Here is a 19,239-nt window from a genome sequence, read left to right as displayed (position 1 = left end):
CTCAAATCGTGTGTGAGACTTCACACGCACCCCAGTTATCCACGTACCCCACTCGCACAGGGCCAATCGTGTGTGAAACATCCTGTGCACCCCTGAAATACACGTACCCTGCTCAAATCGCATGTGAGACTTCACGCGAAACCCAGTTATCCATGTACCCCACTCGCACAGGGCCTATCGTGTGTGAAACTTCACGCAAACCCCAGTAATACCCGTTCCCCGCTTGGCGTTTGCTGTTTGGCAGCCCAGTAAACTGGTCCAGGGTTAGCGCAGCCCTTTGCGCTGGATTGGGGTGTTGATGGCTTTTCCTTGCGCTAGGGGCATTTTTGGGGGCGTAACTGGCACTGCTGCAGGGTCGCAGCGCCACTCTGCGCCATGGCTGGTTTGGGAGGCTAAAATCCATGAATACGCTGTGCGCGGAAATGGATTTTAGCGCACGCGGCTGGCGCAGACATTCACACGCGGACACTGTGTGCCAGCCGCTTGCGCCACTTGTGCACGAAATTCTATGAATTACCCCCCAAATTGGTATCATGTAGCATGGCCATGTGGCATCTTTCTTTCTGTTGTTTCAATAAAAAGCACAACTGTTATGAATATGTAAGTTATTAAGAATATCCCTAATTTTTATTTCTACCCGTTCATCAACTCTCACATTTGGAACATGTTCAGATCTGCCAGATACCTTGTTTAACTAGCCCTGACAGTTCCCAGAGTCACAGGAAGATGCATTTTATATCCCCAAAATTGCCTGGAAATTACATTAAAAAACGGTACATAGATGAAAACCATCGGCTTTATGATGGCTGAGAAAAAGGTCTAAATGATAATAGTCCTTTTAAATAAATTGTGAATGTTCATTTGGGACAAATGGGCCTGCTCCTGCTTCCGGACATTTGTTTTCACTGGGTCAGCCTGTACCTTTATCATTCTCCTTTGTGTTGGAAGCTTGCTCTTTGAAGTGGGTGTCCCCACGTTCCTACATATTAGTCGTGCTCCAGCTAAGGATGACTTTTCTTAAAGTCCCTGTTTTCAGAGGCAGCAGTCTGGCGAACACTGAATTTTGACGCCTTTAGCTGAACATTTTTATTGTGTTTGGTTATTGGATGGGAGATATGACATCCAGGCTGGAAGAGGGAGATGTCCTCATGAGGTTTTGCCCAAAGCCAGCAAAAGGGTCTGACTTCGGCTGACATTTTTGTTCATAAAGACAAAGTGGCTCTTCAAATGTCACGGGAGTTTTGTGGGTGAAACATAATATACATTGCTCTTTGTCAACCTACACATCATGTTTTGTTTTCCTGACATTTTTCTGTGAGCAGTGATTATTTTTTTCACTTTTACTTCTTAGAAAAAAACGTTTTTATATGCACACACATGTGCAGGCCGTTTTTGTTTTCAATGTTTAAAAATCCTGTTTTTCATGTGACAGGGATCTTTGATTCCTCCTTATTTTGTAAAGTAAAATGCTGCTAATGCATTGGTAATGGCAGGTAGGCCCTTTTCCACATGGCTTTTTAATTTTACTTGACAAACAAAAACAAATGGCAGACCGTTTTTGTTTCAGTGTTTAACACCTTGCTATTTGTGTGAAAGGGACTTCTGTTTGGGGCCTTTAAATGCACCCAACAAACCAGAGGAGACTTGTACATTAAGTGACTGTTGTACTCAGTATATTAGATTGCCTGGTCAGCCTCTATTCTTATTGTCTGCGCTGTTTCACTATTGGTTTGTGGCTACTGCACAGAATGTGGGCGTACCGTATCCTGTTGATTCATTTATTATCAGCATGGATTGGGAAGATTGACTGTGCTATTGCGAAGCACAGCTTACTCCAACTGAGTCATCCAGAATATTGGCACATTAGATGTTAATGAGGATGTCTACTGCCATGAGCACCCATTGGCCATATTTGCTTCTGCCTCCTCTTTTTCTTCTCTTTCCATTACTGTGAAAACAAAATCAAAATATCGAGGCTGAGTACCCCAAAACGAAATACACCGAACACGGGTTACAAAGGAACATACAAAGTACTTTATTTTATACTGAATCCAGTTACAAAAACAGAGCAAAATCGGATAGCTATCGGCCCTCAGTACAACACAACAAACTCCAGCGTGGTTCAGTGTGTTCAGTGAGAGACGTTGTACATTAGAATGCATTCGCTTTTTATACACTTGGTGGGCACGATACCCAGCCCCACTTTGGGTTAATATTCCACTTAATACATCACCAATCTAGGGTTCGTGTTAAGTCTCGAACAACCACATATAACTGGTTTGCCTTTAATACATGTATCAACAAGCCTATGCAATAACTGTGTATTCTAAGTTTTTCCATGCAGGCCTTCTCAAACATTAATATAATGTAGTTAAACAAATGTTCTACGTTCAGTATTTGAATACATTGTTTCAACATATGCTCGTGGATTAGTTTCATTACACGATTAATCCTTCTACACACAGGTCAACGAAGGACAAGGTCTCAGTTCACGACCTCAACAAGTGGCCTGCAGGCAAGTTACATATTAGCTATGTACAGAGGTCAAGACGGCCATGTTGTATTCTGGAATGACATCGTCCACCATTTTAACTCACAGGGTTACTTTTACAAAGTGAATCTTAAAATGGCGGTTTGACCTAAAATGGCGGCTTACATTGATTTGCAACACGGATTTCTTTCGCAAGCGACTTTCGAGCAGCTTGGCGTAGGCCAATATTAATATATTTATTATAATAGGAGGCACGATATGCTTTCTCTTTCGACAAACCCTCCTTTTGGCCTATGCCAAGTGCTAAAAACTACTTTGGATCTTCTTGCAAATAACTCCATGCATCATCGTCCATGCACCCTGAATCACTATCGGAAATATCTATTGCCATTAGGTCATTTGCTAAAATATCTTTTATCCGAGGCATACACTTTATGTCCTATCGAACCTATCGCTTGTGCGCAACATCCCCCTAGCATCGAACACATACCAGGTAGACACTGAATACAGCAACAAAGTAACAACAGAATTCCCAAAATAATTAGTAAGACCGAAAGTACCTTCCAACCCCAAGATCGCAAGAAGTCCCAGAACCAAGCGCTTAGATCCCAGTTTCCCTCGGGAACATGCACTTCTGAACTAAGGATGTGCAGATTCTACATTGCCTTGAAGGTAGTCGGGGAGGAATCTGGGACGAAAACACAGCAAGCGGACCCCACTAATTTACACACTCCACCACGCTCAGCCAGAATGACATCTAATGCCATTCGGTTTTGAAGTGCTGCTAATCTTATCGCCTTTTGTTCTAATGTCATATTATATAGTATGTCCATGGTCCGGTTGATGGTTCTCTCCAGTACTCTCGCTAGTTTTCTGATATCTTCTGAATTCGCTATCTGCCCCCAAAATGGCACAACTGATTTAGCTATATCTCCCAAGATTTGTGCTGGGGTGTCACCATTCTCATCCCTCCGTGGACCGTGGACGAGCCTTCAAAACTTCTCTTGTACTAGCTATAAACACCCCAGGTAACAGGATCCCTAAATAACAGGTTCCCTGCCAATCCCTGGGCAACCATGGGAATGCTACATTATCACAGACAAAGTAGACAGGTTTGCCTACATACAAAGGTCTGTTTTCCCCAGTCAACTTTGCAACGTTGGCACAACCTAGAAAATTTCCCATTGACTGAGTTCCATTCCTCTGTATGCAAACTGAATCGGGGATATGGTTAACAGTGTAAGAAGGAGGCATGGCATCCTTATTGCCTATTGGAGCCACCTTAAAGGAAATCAAAGATTGGAAAGGACGAGACAGTTTATCAGAAGGCCTAATAGAAGCAACATTCGGTTTACTCCTGTTTGCGAAAAGCGAGCATCCCAGGGGAGTCAAAACACGTTTCTCAAAACTATTCAAATTGGTGCCATCAAAGTTCCCTGAGATGCTATCATTCCACCGGCCAAAGAACAGTGCTCTAAGAGAAGCATAGCAAGCAGTTGTCAATGGTAAAGGATGAATATACCAACCTAGCTCCTTATCCCTGTGTTGCGGTAACTGTGACCAGACCCAACACGGGGCATGCGTAGCATTCATGATAAGCAGTAAAGTGTTATTGTGGTACCTTTGTCTGTGCTGAGAATCCCTACAGGATAGAGTATGCAAATGTACAAAGGGAGTAGTAACAATAGGTGCACTTTCAGTAGGCAACAAAAGTTCTAAAGAATTAGTTTCCTCGAGGTACCACAATCCTAAGGCAGCGACTATTAAGAACCCCAATATCATTAGAAAAATACAGCAATACATTTTCGGGGTCCAGACATTTTGTCCATTGTCTCGGTTGGTCACCCCCTTATTTACAAGTCCCATATGAGCGGTAGTGGTAGCAGGCATTGTAGTCTTCAAACGGATACTCCAAAGTTTGTTGCTGGTAACCTCCCGGTCGAGCGACTTCTTAGTCCTTCCACAACCCTAGCCAACAGAATCCCCTTTCTCAAATTTGGGCAAAAGGCAAGCCCTCGATGACTCTTTTCCTTCTCCGAATGCACAGCCGAACCGTGCCGTAAGTCTATCAGATGCACAGAAAAACGTGCCGTAAGTCTATCTTTGTGGTCGTAGATTGTATCTTACTTTTCCCGGTACTGATTGATCCGGAAACAATATGTTGTCACTTCCTGCTGGAAGCAACGTGTCAGAAACAAGTGAAGGTGCTGAATTCGAAATAGCAGTTTCCGGATGCAAAATTTGTGGAGAGTGTGGAGACAAAATGGCAGCTTCCCCAAGCCTTACGGGCTCAGAAAGATTCTCCGACACACTCTCAGTGCTACTTACAGCTTTGGGATTGTTAGTTGCAGTGTCAGCGAGGGGTTCTGTTTCTTCTGTAACGTGTGGCACAGGGTGAGGAAGTTTCTTGATGTGGGACACGTGGATCCAGTTCTTTCTCCCAGCGACCCGCACCGCTGTCTGAGTGACCAACAGGACATGGAATGGCCCATGCCAGCGAGGTGCGAGGCAAGAGCGCTCAAAAGATTTGACGAGCACCCAACTTCCGGGCCGTATGCTGTGGCCAGGGCTCTCGTATTTCACAGGTAAAGCTTCTCTTACCTGGTGTTAAATCAAATACAGGTTTTTAGTCAACTGGCTACAATAATCTGAAAGTAATACATTTTCAACATTTCTTAATGAGTTACATTTAGGAAGGTTCCAAATATTGGCAGGTCTCCCCATTACCACCTCAAATGGAGAGATCCCAGTCTTAGTTTGAGGGGTTGTGCGCATCAATAACAACACGATCGGTAAGGCGTCCGGCCATTTTAGTTTGGTGCCGACACACGTCTTAGCGAGCTTGTTCTTGATGATACCGTTGTGTCTTTCTACTAGTCCGGCGCTCTGAGCATGTCTGGCTGAATGGAACCGTTTGTCAATTCGTAATGCTGTACATATCTGCAGAATTACAGCAGCGACAAAATGTGGACCATTGTCCGACCAGATAACTCTTGGCAAACCGAACCGCGGGAAGTATTCTTTTAACATGATTTTTACAGTAGTCATGGCTGTAGCATCTTTAACAGGGAAAGCCTCAACCCATTTACTAAAAGCACAGATAACCACCAGTACATATTTCTTATTATCGCATCTTTCCATTTCAATAAAATCAAAGTGGATCACTTCAAAGGGGACAGAGGGTAGCCCAAAACTACCCCTTGGAGTTACTGTCCCCTTTCCCACGTTGTGTTGCAGGCAAATCATGCATTCCCGGACGTAGCGCTGGGCAAATTTCGAAATTTTGTCATTTACCCAAACTTTCTCTAACATTTTTATCATCTTCTGGGCAGATACATGCGTAGGACCGTGGGCCATGATGACCATCATCATGACATATGCGTCAGGGAGTCGCCATTTCCCTTCTACTATGTCCACTCAACACCCGTCATCATCAAGTTTCCCCAAGCCTTCAGCCCACGTGGCATCAGCTTGGATATCCCGTACAGACCCAATACCCTCATCTATTGCATAAGCATCTACAGATTCCCTTGAAACATACATCTCCGTAAGGAGATCAGTAGCAGTTTGCCTAGCTATCTGATCAGCAAAAGCATTCCCTTTCCCTATATCATCTGTAATCTTTCGATGTGCTGCACATTTCATAACTGCTAACTGAGTAGGGAGCGCAAGCGCTGAGAGTACCTGTACTATTAGGGAGCCATGTTGAATTTTGGTGCCATACGAAGTTAGGAACCCTCTCTCTGACCAAAGTCTCCCAAAGTTGTGAACCACCCCAAAGGCATACTGAATATCAGTATATATATTTACTGCAAGCTCTTCGGAAAGTTCACAAGCTCGGGTCAATGCTATAATCTCTGCGGCATGTGCAGAATTATGAGTGATTCTTAGTTTCCACAACCGTGCTCAATGTAGTGATCGCATAAGCAGCTGTGGATGTACCATCCGGAAGTTTGAAGCAGGAGCCGTCACAAAACAGCTCTCCTTGAGGATTATCCAAGGGAGTATCTTTCAAATCAATTCTACCCTTTGTCTCTTGTTCGGTCGTATACAAACAATCATGTGGCACTTCATCGCCGTAAGTAGTATCTTGCGGGAAAGGTAGGAGTTCAGCCGGATTAAGAACACAACACCTCTTAATATGAATGTGAGGAGCAAACAAGATCAATTCATATCTTGTCAACTGTGCAGAAGTGAGGTGTTGCGTTTCAGTTCGGTTCAGTAGAACATCTACAGAGTGAGGCACCATCAGGGTTAGATCATGGCCTAGGACCATTCCCTCACTCTGTTCTACAGACGCGGCAGCAGCAGCGACAGCTCGCAAACATCTTGGCAAAGTGCATGCAACAGGATCAAGGGCGGAAGAAAAGTAACTGCACAGCCTATTCTTCCCTCCATGTTCCTGCGTTAATACAGCCAAAGCACATCCATCACATTCATGCACAAACAACACAAAGGCATTTTCATAGTTTGGTGTGCCCAAAACTGGTGCAGAGCATAATGCAGTCTTAAGAAAGTCAAACGACTGCTGGTGTCCGCGTTCCATGGCAATGGCGAAGAAATGCCCTTCTTTGTCAAAGCCAACATCGGTTTGATCACTAGTGAACATTTTGGGATCCACAACCTACAGTAAGAAGCCATACCTATCAAGGCTCTAACTTCCTTCTGTGTATTTGGGACTGACATGCCAGAAATGTGTTTTATTCTTTTAGGTGTCAATCTTCTTCCCTCATTTGACAGGAGATAGCCTAAATAGGTGACCTCCTGACAACAATATTGAAATTTTTTAAGCGAAGCTTTGTGACCATGCTTAGCTAGATGGATAAGTAATAACACAGTGCCCTCCTTACAGGCACTCTCAGAGTCAGCAGCTAGAAGCAAATCATCAACGTACTGAAGCAAAGTACAGGTAGAGGGCAATTCAAGGTTATCAAGTTGTTCTTTCAAAGCCCTACTATAAATGCTAGGACTCCATGTGTACCCTTGAGGTGCACGAGTAAATGGGAACGAGCGCCCCCCTAAGGTGAACATGAATAAATATCTACTATCCTTGTGTATAGGAATACTAAAGAAAGCATTCTTTAGGTCCACAACACTAAAGTAAGTAGCTGTAGCTGGAATCATGGTTAGGATTGTCGTTACATCAGGCACAATTGAAAATTATGGTGCCACAACTTTATTAATGGCACGTAAATCAATTCTGAAACGGAATGGAATTGCATTATCGCCTTTCTTGTACACGGGTAAAATCGGACTGTTACACAAACTTCCTGAAATTTCTTCAATCACCCCATGATGCACAAAATCGGAAACAATGGGCCTCATTACGACCCAGGCGGTAAGGGGTTTACGGCGCCGTAAACAGCGCCGACCCTTACCGCCTGAGTACGAGGTCCCTTAGCGCTTTTAGCAGGTGTTAAAATCCATGGCGCTAAGGGACCATGGAGTTAATTACGCCACCGTAATTTACGGTGGCATAATTAACGCCTTCCCCACTCCCATTATGCCCTATGGGGCAAAAATGGGAATGGGGAAGGGTAAATGGGGATTGGGGACTTACCGCCCCGCCAAGGTCCGAATGGGGCGGTAAGTCCGCCAACCACCATGGCGTAAACTTAGTTTACGCCATGGTGGTAAAGTCACGGCCCAGGCGGTAACTTACCGCCTGGGTCGTGATGAGGCCCAATGCATTTCAAAGCTCGCTCGCCCGCAACTGAAATCTTATACTGGGGAATGCGTGGCAGCTTAATTCCATGTTTCAAAACTATCTTGACAGGTTCAATCTGTAAAACACCGACATCATTGTCGTCGACAGCCCACAAGCTCTCTGGTACATTAATGAATTCTGGAGGCAAAGGTCTAGTCAAGAATTGCGAGGCAAAAAATTGCTGTGGTGAAATCGTCAAGCGCACTCCATCAGAAGAACAATAAATCACTGCATTTAATTCTTTCAACAGATTCAACCGCCGCAAGTTCTCTCTGCAATCTGAAGTCAACAGAAATGGCCAATGGTCCGTAAAGGGACCCAAAGAAATAGGTACCTGCATAGAAACCAGACAAACAACTGGTGTACCAGAAAACCCTACAGAAACATTGTTTTGCCCTGACAGTGGAATGTTTGGAACCCGTGAATGATCACTGGAACACTTCTGTGCTCCAGTGTCTATCAAAAACTGATGTTTCCTATTTCCCACCACCATTTCAACGCAGGGACCTTTCTGATTGAAGGGAATAGGTGTAGGTTCCAAACCCTGCTTCGGGCAATCCTAATGAAACAAAATATCATCAAAAGCAAGCTCTTCAGATAAATATGCAGCGGAAGGATGATCAAATATGTTCCTGGTGTCCATACTTGGAGTCTGATTTTCCTGCGAGAAAGGTTGCTGAGAGTCCTGTGTAAACTGACCTCTACCAGGGCCCCCTACACCCGGGCGACCTCTGGATCGCCTACCCATATTACCAAATGTATTATTTGATCTTTGTTGAAGGACGGGGCATTGTGCTCGCCAATGACCCTCTCGGCGACAATAAGCACACTGGTTAATGTTCAAAGGAGCCAAGGGCACATTCCCCTGCGGGACATATTGACGTCTAACCTGAGAACTACCCCCTCTGGGGCCTCTAACAATTTGCTGCAATAGCACTTTAGTTTTCAAATCTCCTTTTTGTTTTCAACCGTATCTTTTTCATTATTGACACGGTTCTCGTAGTTCTGAGCCATGTGCAGTACTTCTGATTGTGATTTCGCCTGCCAAGCGCTCTCAGAAGACATAATTTGCAACTGGATGTCAGGCAGCAATCCACGCACAAATTTGTCCACGAACAACCTTTTCCCAGACTATGTGCCTAAGTCTTGTCCACTGAAATTCGAGAATACTTGTTCGAACCGATTAAAAAACTCTGTAGCACCCTCAGACTTTCCTTGGACACAGGCCGTAAGATTGTCCCAAATAATTCTCTTTTCGGGAATTATAGTTTTTAATTTAGCAACGATTCTGTCAGGCAAAGTTAGTATCACCTGAGGCGGCCTCTCTCCAGCTGGCCTTTCTCCGTCAAGCCTATTTATGTTAGCCCACATATCTCCCAACCCAGGTACGTCGTCTATAGTTCTAACCTGTTTCCACAAATCTACGGGCAGGAGTACAGGAAACAACAAATCAATGTCGCCTAGGGTGAACACTGAGGACTGCAAAACGGACTCTATATCTTTATAGAACCCTATCGGATTTTTCCTAATGTCAGGAATAGACTGTTTAATGGTGTTCGCTTCCTGCCGTGAAAACGGGACGTGAACAAACTGTGATACATAATGTGCGGGAATGTTCACAGCAACTGTACCCCGTGCAGCATCGGCCGCAACCTCGACCTTTGGGACAAATGTCAGAGGGACCTCTCTCATAGGCAACTGAGAAGTAGGTGACTCTGTACGCTTACTAAGCAGAGCTAAATCGAGCGCTAAAGCAGTCGAAGAAGTGTCAAGTGAAAAAGCTCTCTTGTAAATACTCAATAACTCTGTGGGACAACTAATCTTCCTTTTTACACACTCATCCTGCAGGTACTCTACCATTACCTGTATCACTTTCCTCTGCATTTCTAGCGTATATTGACTGTGTCATATACCTCAACTGGAGTTATCGATATGTCTGAAATCCATCTAATCGCGTCTTTCTTACAAATTTGCGTTTCCTCAGATATCGATTTACGACACGTTTCTGTACATACATATTTTCCTCCTCGTCATCCTCGTTCTGTAACTTTTCTAACTCCTTTCTCTACCCAAATAACCTCTCAACATGCTCACTTACTTTCTCCAGAGTGTCTCTAGAAAGCGCTAGAGTATTTAGATCCCTTAACCCTTGCGGAAGATCTGCATTATTTAATCTTCCCCACATTATACATAACTGAATCCCTAAACCTTCAATAAAAACATTTTTCTCCGGAAAATTATCCATATTGCAAAGTGTGGCAAAAACACTAGCTTGATCATCCTTCCCCATACAATGCTTAGCCCATGCAATTCACTCACGTTTCTTCTCCGGTGGTACAGTATTGCGAGTGACAACCTTTGACCCTGCACCTCAATCGATTACATGCGACTCAAGACCACTTGGAAGAGAGGGAGCAGGCAAATTTGATGGAGGTACTGCAACTGGTGCAATAAAAAGAGGTGGCAGAGCTGGAGGAAGGTGAACATTAGGCGGAGCAAGAACAACAGGACAACAGGTAGAGCAGGAATAACAGGAGGAAGAGGAAAAGCAGCAGGCAGAGGTGGCGCAGAAGCACCAGGCTGTCGTTCATTTAATAATTTGTCAATAAACTCACCAGAAACATGAAGATCTTTAGAAGGATACATTTTTTGAATACCGATTGAGAAAGCCCTATCCATATTTTTAGTCGCCTCAGACTGTTTGTCCTGATCATATAACAATGCTTTTTCAGCATTCGTTTTATGACGACGCACATGTTTCTCTCTACTTTTAAGTTGTTGCAACGTTTCTTTTTTTCCAATTCTGCAAAACATCAAATGCTGCAGGTCTAGCCTTTTTCTTTAATAGAATTCACTCTAAATACTCAATACGAGGGATTTCAAAACTACCATTGATTGGCCACTGAAGTTCGGAGGCATGTCTGGTTTGTCTGTGCCAAATGTCATTAAATACTATACTTCCAATGCCATGCTTACAGTACACAGTACATGCTGGCGACCCCTCCTGTGGTGCCGGACGGCTAAATTCCAAAGATTGTCTATCACTGCGGAATAATGCCCTAAAGCAGGTAGACAATTTCCCAGGCATATCTCAACTTCTTGGTGTTACCTGGTCAATAATTGTGTCTGCAGACACAATGCGCCAAAATTCAAATTGTCAGGATTAAATTAAGAATCGGGTCATGACTCACCTGACCAAACCTAACTAATCTTACCTCATGTATGGTGATTTCGGCAAATCTGCCTGCCTCGATAACTGGACCCTCGTCAAGGTGCCGTCTCGGACCACATGCTTATCGTCCAAGGATTGGGTCGTGCAGCGCTGCTGAGGTGACGCGTCTCTTTCAGTGGGGCCCCTTGTGTCACACCGTCCGATCCCGGTCCGATAGAGTGCGTCAAACTTCAACAATCCGGCATCAATGGTGAGGGTCCCTATTCGGGCGCCAACTGTGAAAACAAAATCAAAATATCGAGGCTGAGTACCCCAAAAGGAAATACACCGAACACGGGTTACAAAGGAACATACAAAGTACTTTATTTTATACTGAATCCAGTTACAAAAACAGAGCAAAATCAGATAGCTATCGGCCCTCAGTGCAACACAACGAACTCCAGCGTGGTTCAGTGTGTTCAGTGAGAGACGATGTACATTAGAATGCATTCGCTTTTTATACACTTGGTGGGCATGATGCCCAGCCCCACTTTGGGTTAATATTCCACTTAATACATCACCGATCTAGGGTTCGTGCCAAGTCTCGAACAACCGCATATAACTGGTTTGCCTTTAATACATGTATCAACAAGCCTATGCAATAACTGTGTATTCTAAGTTTTTCAATGCAGGCCTTCTCAAACATTAATACAATGTAGTTAAACAGATGTTCTATGTTCAGTACTTGAATTCATTGTTTCAACATATGCTCGTGGATTAGTTTCATTACAAGAGTGATCCTTCTACACACAGGTCAACGAAGGACAAGGTCTCAGTTCACGACCTCAACAAGTGGCCTGCAGGCAAGTTACATATTAGCTATGCACAGAGGTCAAGACAGCCATGTTGTATTCTGGAATGACACCGTCCACCATTTTAACTCACAGGGTGACTTTTACAAAGCAAATCCTAAAATGGCGGTTTGACCTACAATGGCGGCTTACATTGATTTAAGGTCAGGACCTTGCAACACGGATTTCTTTCGCAAGCGACTTTCGAGCAGCTTGGCGCAGGCTAATATTAATATATTTATTACAATAGAAGGCACGATATGCTTTCTCTTTTGACATTACCACCTCTGGTTCCATCATCAACCATCGCGCATTTGCATCCGTTCACCACTATGAACTCTGAGGACTAGTGATTCAACTCCTACTGATTATGAAAACTTTGTGGTTATTCTTTTACCTGACATAACTATGTATACATCTGCATTACTCATGGGGCTTTTGAGATCGGATCAATCTATATGTACATTTGAATTTATTGTCACAGTCACATGCTGGTGATTGGCTTGATTGCTTATAGAAATTAGACACCTGTGTCACAACAGGCTATTTAAATGCTATTCTCATGAGGATCCCAATTTTCATGGATCCCTGTGGCCCGATTGGGGGATATTGATTCAGTGTTTGATTTTGATTGGTTTCTAGGTCGATACGCAGTCGTTTAATTAGCCCTAATGGAGTACTAAGTAGTCTGAAATCCAATGGCACCCTGCAATGGCCTTAAATACTTTCTTTTTATACTTTGGTTCTTGAAAGAAACGCTTGATGCAGTAATTCCTTATTGTGTAGCACAGATGAAGAGAGCATGAACAATTGATAAATGTCTTCTGGCTGCTTGAGCTAGACTAAGGGAGTGCAGCTTTCACCAGCGGCTTTCTAGCCTAGGTTTTGTAGCACAAATTGTGAGTGCCCATTGCGGAGGCACTTTTCTGAGAGGCTGTGCACCCCAAGCCTGATCTAGTAAGTTATTGAACTTGAGCTGTGCCGACTCACCCAGGCGTGTTGGTATCACCATCGACACTGGCATTGCATGTGTCCAGAAGCAGGCTCAGCTTCTCTGTTCTACAAGGACATTCCAACATACAGTGTGAGTGGTCCATGGCATGTCACAGCATATATTGCCATGGTCCTGAGCTAGTTCTTGCAGACCCTCCTGCAAAATGTTTATAGACACATTTCCCTTTCCTTCATCCTGGCAGACATGTTTGCCAATGCCGGTTTAAAAGCAAAACTACTTCCCAACATTGTGGGGAATTGGCCTGCACATTTTATGTTGTTGCTACCCACCCACAGGCAAGGCAGCACATATTTCAGAATACGAAGCAGGAGCACAGCATAGACATGCCAATGACAAGTGAAGCAATCTCTGCTTCACCCACTTCTGTGCACATTGTAGAGTCTTCACGTGTGGGAGGATAGCTCAGGGGTAACGTGCTCGCCTTTGAAGCAAGATGACACAGAGCAACACAGGTTTGATCCCAGGGTCCACGCCAGCCCAAACAAGCATTGACTGCCACTTATGTATTACTCCCACAATCCTTTGGCACTTCTCACTTCCCCTCAGCCGCTTCTAGGTAGCACCCTTCCCAGTTGCATATTGCGCGCATGACTGTTTCTTCTTTCGGACATTTTGCAGCTGCTACGCCCCTTCATACATGGCTCCTTAATGTTACCCAATATATTTATGTAAGAGAATGCATTACATATGAGGACCATAGTGCAATTAAGCGGGCATCTGGGGTAAAGGGTTGGCCTCTGTTACCTGCATTGACTAGGAAGCACACTGCACGACCAGCATTCCATGCTGGATTCTGAACAACCTGGAAACCAGCGATGTTGATGCCTGACATCAACAATGTTAAGAGGGCAGTGGCCAGGATGAGGAAGCACAGCGTCCAAGTAGCTGACAGACCATTGTTTCGTGAGAGCATGCGGCACATGTTTCTCACTAGTGCTACTTTTGCCACCTCCCGTTTGCGTTGTAATGACAACATACACCACCCTGGGTCATATAAAACATAAAACACAATGAATATATGACCATGGGCCTCATTACGACCCTGGCGGAAATGGAAAAATGATGGCGGAAATGCAATACCGCCATCGAACACCGCTCGTTGCGATTATGACCCGTCACCGTAAAGTACGATGCCATTAGCGACACCGCAGTGAACGTCAACGCTAACTGCACCAAGTACGCGCACGCGCGCCTTGCAAAACCGGAATCACCGCCATGGCGCAACGGTACGCGAATTCTGACCCTAGCGGACATGTACTGAACGCCATCAAGCACGTCGTAAAGTACCATTCCGCCATGGCGAGAAATACGGCATCGTGAACCAACCGTAAATGGCCCACTGAGTGCCTGTACTCCACTCCCTGGCCACATTGCACAACTCCTGGCAGGCGCAATGTACTCACACTATGCAACCAGTGAAATCTACAATTCACCCATGCATGCCAACGTAGAAAAGCATGCAGGGGCTCAAAGCGCCCCGTGAGTGGGCATCCATGTACGGCATGTCACCATAGCCGTACTGATGCAGCACAGGCATGTGAAGGTACAATACATCAAAATGAAAATCAAGAACACATGACACAAAACAACAGTAGTCCCCCATCGCTTGCCACCAGCGCAAGGCAACATCCAAAACAGCATCCTGAGGGGGATTGCACCAGCCCTGTACTCTTGCCAGTAAACAAACCAACCATCAGCAGAAGCATGTACCACACAAGTTGGCAGAGTGACTGAGCAGCCAGGCTCATCCCAAGAGGGGCCGATGGGAGCTGCAGGGCACAGATGGCATCAATACAGAAGCTATTCCAATGGACATGACCCCAGTCCCCCTCCAACAAACGCACGCAAACACAGTCACCTGTGACCAGCCACATTCTGAACATCCCATCATTCCACCAATCGACCTGGCTGACAGGCACCAGTCGGCCAAAAGCCAATCCCCCGCCCCTGAACAGCACATCATGTAAACAGTCACAATGGCAGCCCCTATCCGTGACCATACTGTGCTACGTAGGCAAACGCGGCCAGTACTGTACCACACAACTCAACTCAGAAGGCGGAACACAATGCAGATCATCTCGCAATACATACCGCCACAAATCGAAAATCGCCACATCACCTGCAAAGAACAACGCAACACGACAAATATCGGAATACAATTTAAATGCACATCCAAATGACAAAGGCCCCACAGCAATTTGCAAAATAACACCAAAACAACCATCATCACCGAGGGCTGCATCTGCAATAATTGACCAGCTTCCACTTGTGTGACGCCCTGTACCATCATGGCACACAGGGCCTACATCAACGTTCCAAAAGGCAACATGGAAGCGGCAAGAACCGCAGGTCCGTCCCATGAGGCAGGCACTAGTCGAGCTGAAAGGCCGAAATGTTGCACCTAGCCACCAGTACAGCGTAAGGGCATGTGGCCCATTGGCGATCGTCCCATAAGATCGAAATGGTGCTCCACTGATTCACCCGAAGCTGCAGGAGTCGAGAGTAAAAACCATCTGGAGGAGTGGCGTAGAGATGGCATCTGCAATAGGGCAGGAGATACCTGTCACCCAAAAGAAACACAAATCAACCGATTGCATTACGGGACTCATGATGCATTACAATCTTCATTCAACACACCAATTCCACACCCATATGCATGCTAGCCCACTCCAAAGGAATATACAGACCCCTAAATCAGTATCGAATCATAACGAAATCAATCGAGGTAAATACACCATTGGCAACGTCGGTTACTGTGCATGCGTCCGTCAAGATAGAACCCATGACATGGGATTAGTAACGTGCCTAGACACAAGTGTATGAAGGCGCGTCGAGACAGGGAGGATCCGACAAGGGCAGATAGACGTAAGTCCCACTATGGCAGCCTTGCATCACATAGCGCAGGGGAAGGGGAGTGATTCAAAAAACCCATGTACATGGCAGACCCTAAACGGAATCATCTGTCCATGCATCCATTCATCATTCCCTCATCCCGCAATGAAAACGCATGAATATTCACTCACATAATATGTGAAACTTCCATCGCGTCTGTGCGTAATGCAGTCTGCAAAAACCACTGTGCTCCTGGCCGGATCTGTAGTGTTGTGAAGCAAGATGGATTTGGGAACGTCCTGCCTTATCGTCCACTACGCTATTGCGCATCCCATTCAATTCATATCATTCATTGCCTGCTCGTTATGGGCCATGTCCCAAGGACATTCTACAATAGAACGTTACATTTCCAGCCAGACCTGTGGGCGTATCCTCGCCGCTACTTCAAAACCAAAAATGCTGGCCTTCGAATTCCTCACTTGCAACATTACGTCGAAAAGGCTTCTGTGAACGCTTGCATTCACAATTACATCAATGTAGTGCGGCTGTGTGTCATAATGCTAACTGGCTGCAATCACAAATGGGACGCCACGCCCGTCGGTGAAGTACGTTACTGTGCTGCATGAGGGTCGGCCATCGATCGAGCCCTACATACCACTGACTCTTCACAGGTATGTAAGCGGCTGCAATCATAGCATGTGTAACAATGGGAGCATAGCATGAAAATCAGTCAAAGTACATCACACTGCCATCGGGATTTGATACATGATTCCAATCCCAAGATGCCATGCGGCCAAATGCAGCCTTACGTGCGGGACGTGCTCGGCCAGAAGGGATTGCATCTGCCACAGATTCATTCAATCAGCACAGGTGGAGGCCATACAGGCCGACAGCACATATATAGCAGACCCAAACCCCTCCCACAACCACTCCCACTCCAAAATGCTACCGGCAGGACTAGCGATGTTGGGCCTGGGGGACCAGATAGCACTGCAAGTGCTACAACTACAAGAAGACGACGAACAACAACAGGTACAACAACCGGGCGCACAGGGGAGACGGAGGAGAAGGAGGAGGAGGAGGGCAAGGCAGGGTCAGCAAGGCCCACAAGCACTGCCACTACCACCACGCAGGCGGCCCGCAATCCCACGCCTCCGAGCCGATCCGTTCAACCTCACTGCTGAGCAGATCCACACCCTCTACCGTTTGGACCGGGACACCATAATCGCCATTGTGGACATGACACATGCTGACCTCGTGAGCATGATAGATAGCCCAACCGCCATCCCACCCCTACTGAAGGTGGTGTCTGCACTCCACTTCCTGGCCACAGGCACCTACCAGCACACAGTGGGACAGTTGCATGGCATTTCACAGCCACTGTTCTCACGGACACTCTTCCAAGTGCACGATGCCCTCCTGAAGCACGCCGACGACCACATCACACTACCACGCACGTACCAGGAGATTACCAACGCAAAAGTGGGATTCCATGCACTTGGCGGCATCCCGGGTTGCATTGGTGCCATCGACTGCACCCATGTTGAATTGGTTGTCCCACATGCCATGGAGGTCCAGTACCGCAACCGGAAACAATTTCATTCAATCAATGTGCAAATGGTGTGTGACTCCAACAAGATATTTACGCATTGTTGTGCCAGATTTCCAGGATCTACCCATGATTCTATGGTCCTGAGGAACACAAGAATACCACGCTACATGGAGCGACACGCAGGGCACAGATCCTGGCTACTCGGTGAGTCTCATTCCATGCATGACATCGTGGCCCATTTGATGCGTCAATGACCTTGCAGGAGGGGGGGGGGGGCTACTTAGCACTATCATTCCACTGACACCCTTTATTCGTCTCATACAGGTGATGCCGGGTATCCACTGAAGAGATGGCTCCTTACACCAATCCGGAACCCACAGAACGAGCATGAGGAGGACTACAACCATGCCCACTCACGTACCCGTGTGGTCATTGAACAGGCATTCGGCCTACTGAAGGCTCGTTTCCGCAGCCTCAGCAGGTCTGGCGGGGCACTCATGTACAGCCATGAGAAGGTTTCTAAGATGGTCATGGCATGTGTCATGCTGCACAACATGTGCATACGTAGGAATGTGCCCATGCCCCCTGACGCTGTACTGCATGCACCTGAAGATGATGATGATGATGAGGGTGGGGATGTGGAGGCACCTCAAGGAGTCCATGAGGCACAGGATGCACGTGCAATCCGACAGAGCATCATAGATGCATGCTTCTAGCAACCACGCATGGTGCCTATTACACGGAAAGGGGACCTGTGGCACTGTGTGTGTGTAGTACAGGCACATTGTGGACTGTACGCCTATGAAGGCCTCGTACGCAAATATCAATGTCCACACATGTCATTGGATGATAATGAGATGCTGTATTGTTAATGTGATTTGATTTATACACCCTATGGACCCGCCACCCAGTGAAGCCCAACACACCCCCTCCACCCTACTACCTCCCCCCCCAACACCAGTGTCCAAATATGCATGCTGTCCGTGGTTGGACGCTATTGCAAGCCCCCTCTACGGGTATCAGGGGCACCCCTGCCCGTGGAGCGCAGGTTCCTGCCAGATCTGCGTTGGGGGCTGCCCTTGACGGAACTTGCCACGGATGATGTCTCTGCCTGCTCGCGTCCATGCATGTCTCTGAGGGTTTGTGAGAGCTCCGAGAGCACACGGCGCACAGCAGCGAGTTCAGCACAAACGTCTTTGGACGTCGCATGCAGTTCCCCCCTCAGGCTCTCGGTGCTTTTCTCCATTTGTGCTCTCAGGCTCTCGGTGCTTTTCTCCATTTGTGCTCTCAGGCTCTCGGTGCTTTTCTCCATTTGTGCTCTCAGGCTCTCGGTGCTTTTCTCCATTTCTCCCCTGAGGCTCTCACTACTTTTCTCTATTTGTGCCCTGAGTGTCTCGGTGGATGTTTCCATGGCTGCCCTGGAACCCCCGCATTCATTTGCATGGTCCTTGAGTAGCGTGGACACTTCCTGCTGTTGCTCGATCAGCAGGTCGAGGGACTGTTGCCTCTGCTGGGCCATGGACATTTGCGGTGGTGTGACAGGGGGGCTGCTCAACACATGTTGCCTTGGCACAGGACTTGTGGGGGTTGGCCAGTCGTCGTCTTCAGGGTGCCCCTGCGTGGTTTCGTCATGGTGTAGG

Source organism: Ambystoma mexicanum, chromosome 11, assembly GCF_040938575.1.
Source record: "Ambystoma mexicanum isolate Mex_15411 chromosome 11, UKY_AmexF1_1, whole genome shotgun sequence".
In the NCBI taxonomy this organism is placed as follows: Eukaryota; Metazoa; Chordata; class Amphibia; order Caudata; family Ambystomatidae; genus Ambystoma; species Ambystoma mexicanum.
This window is presented reverse-complemented; position numbering follows the sequence as displayed.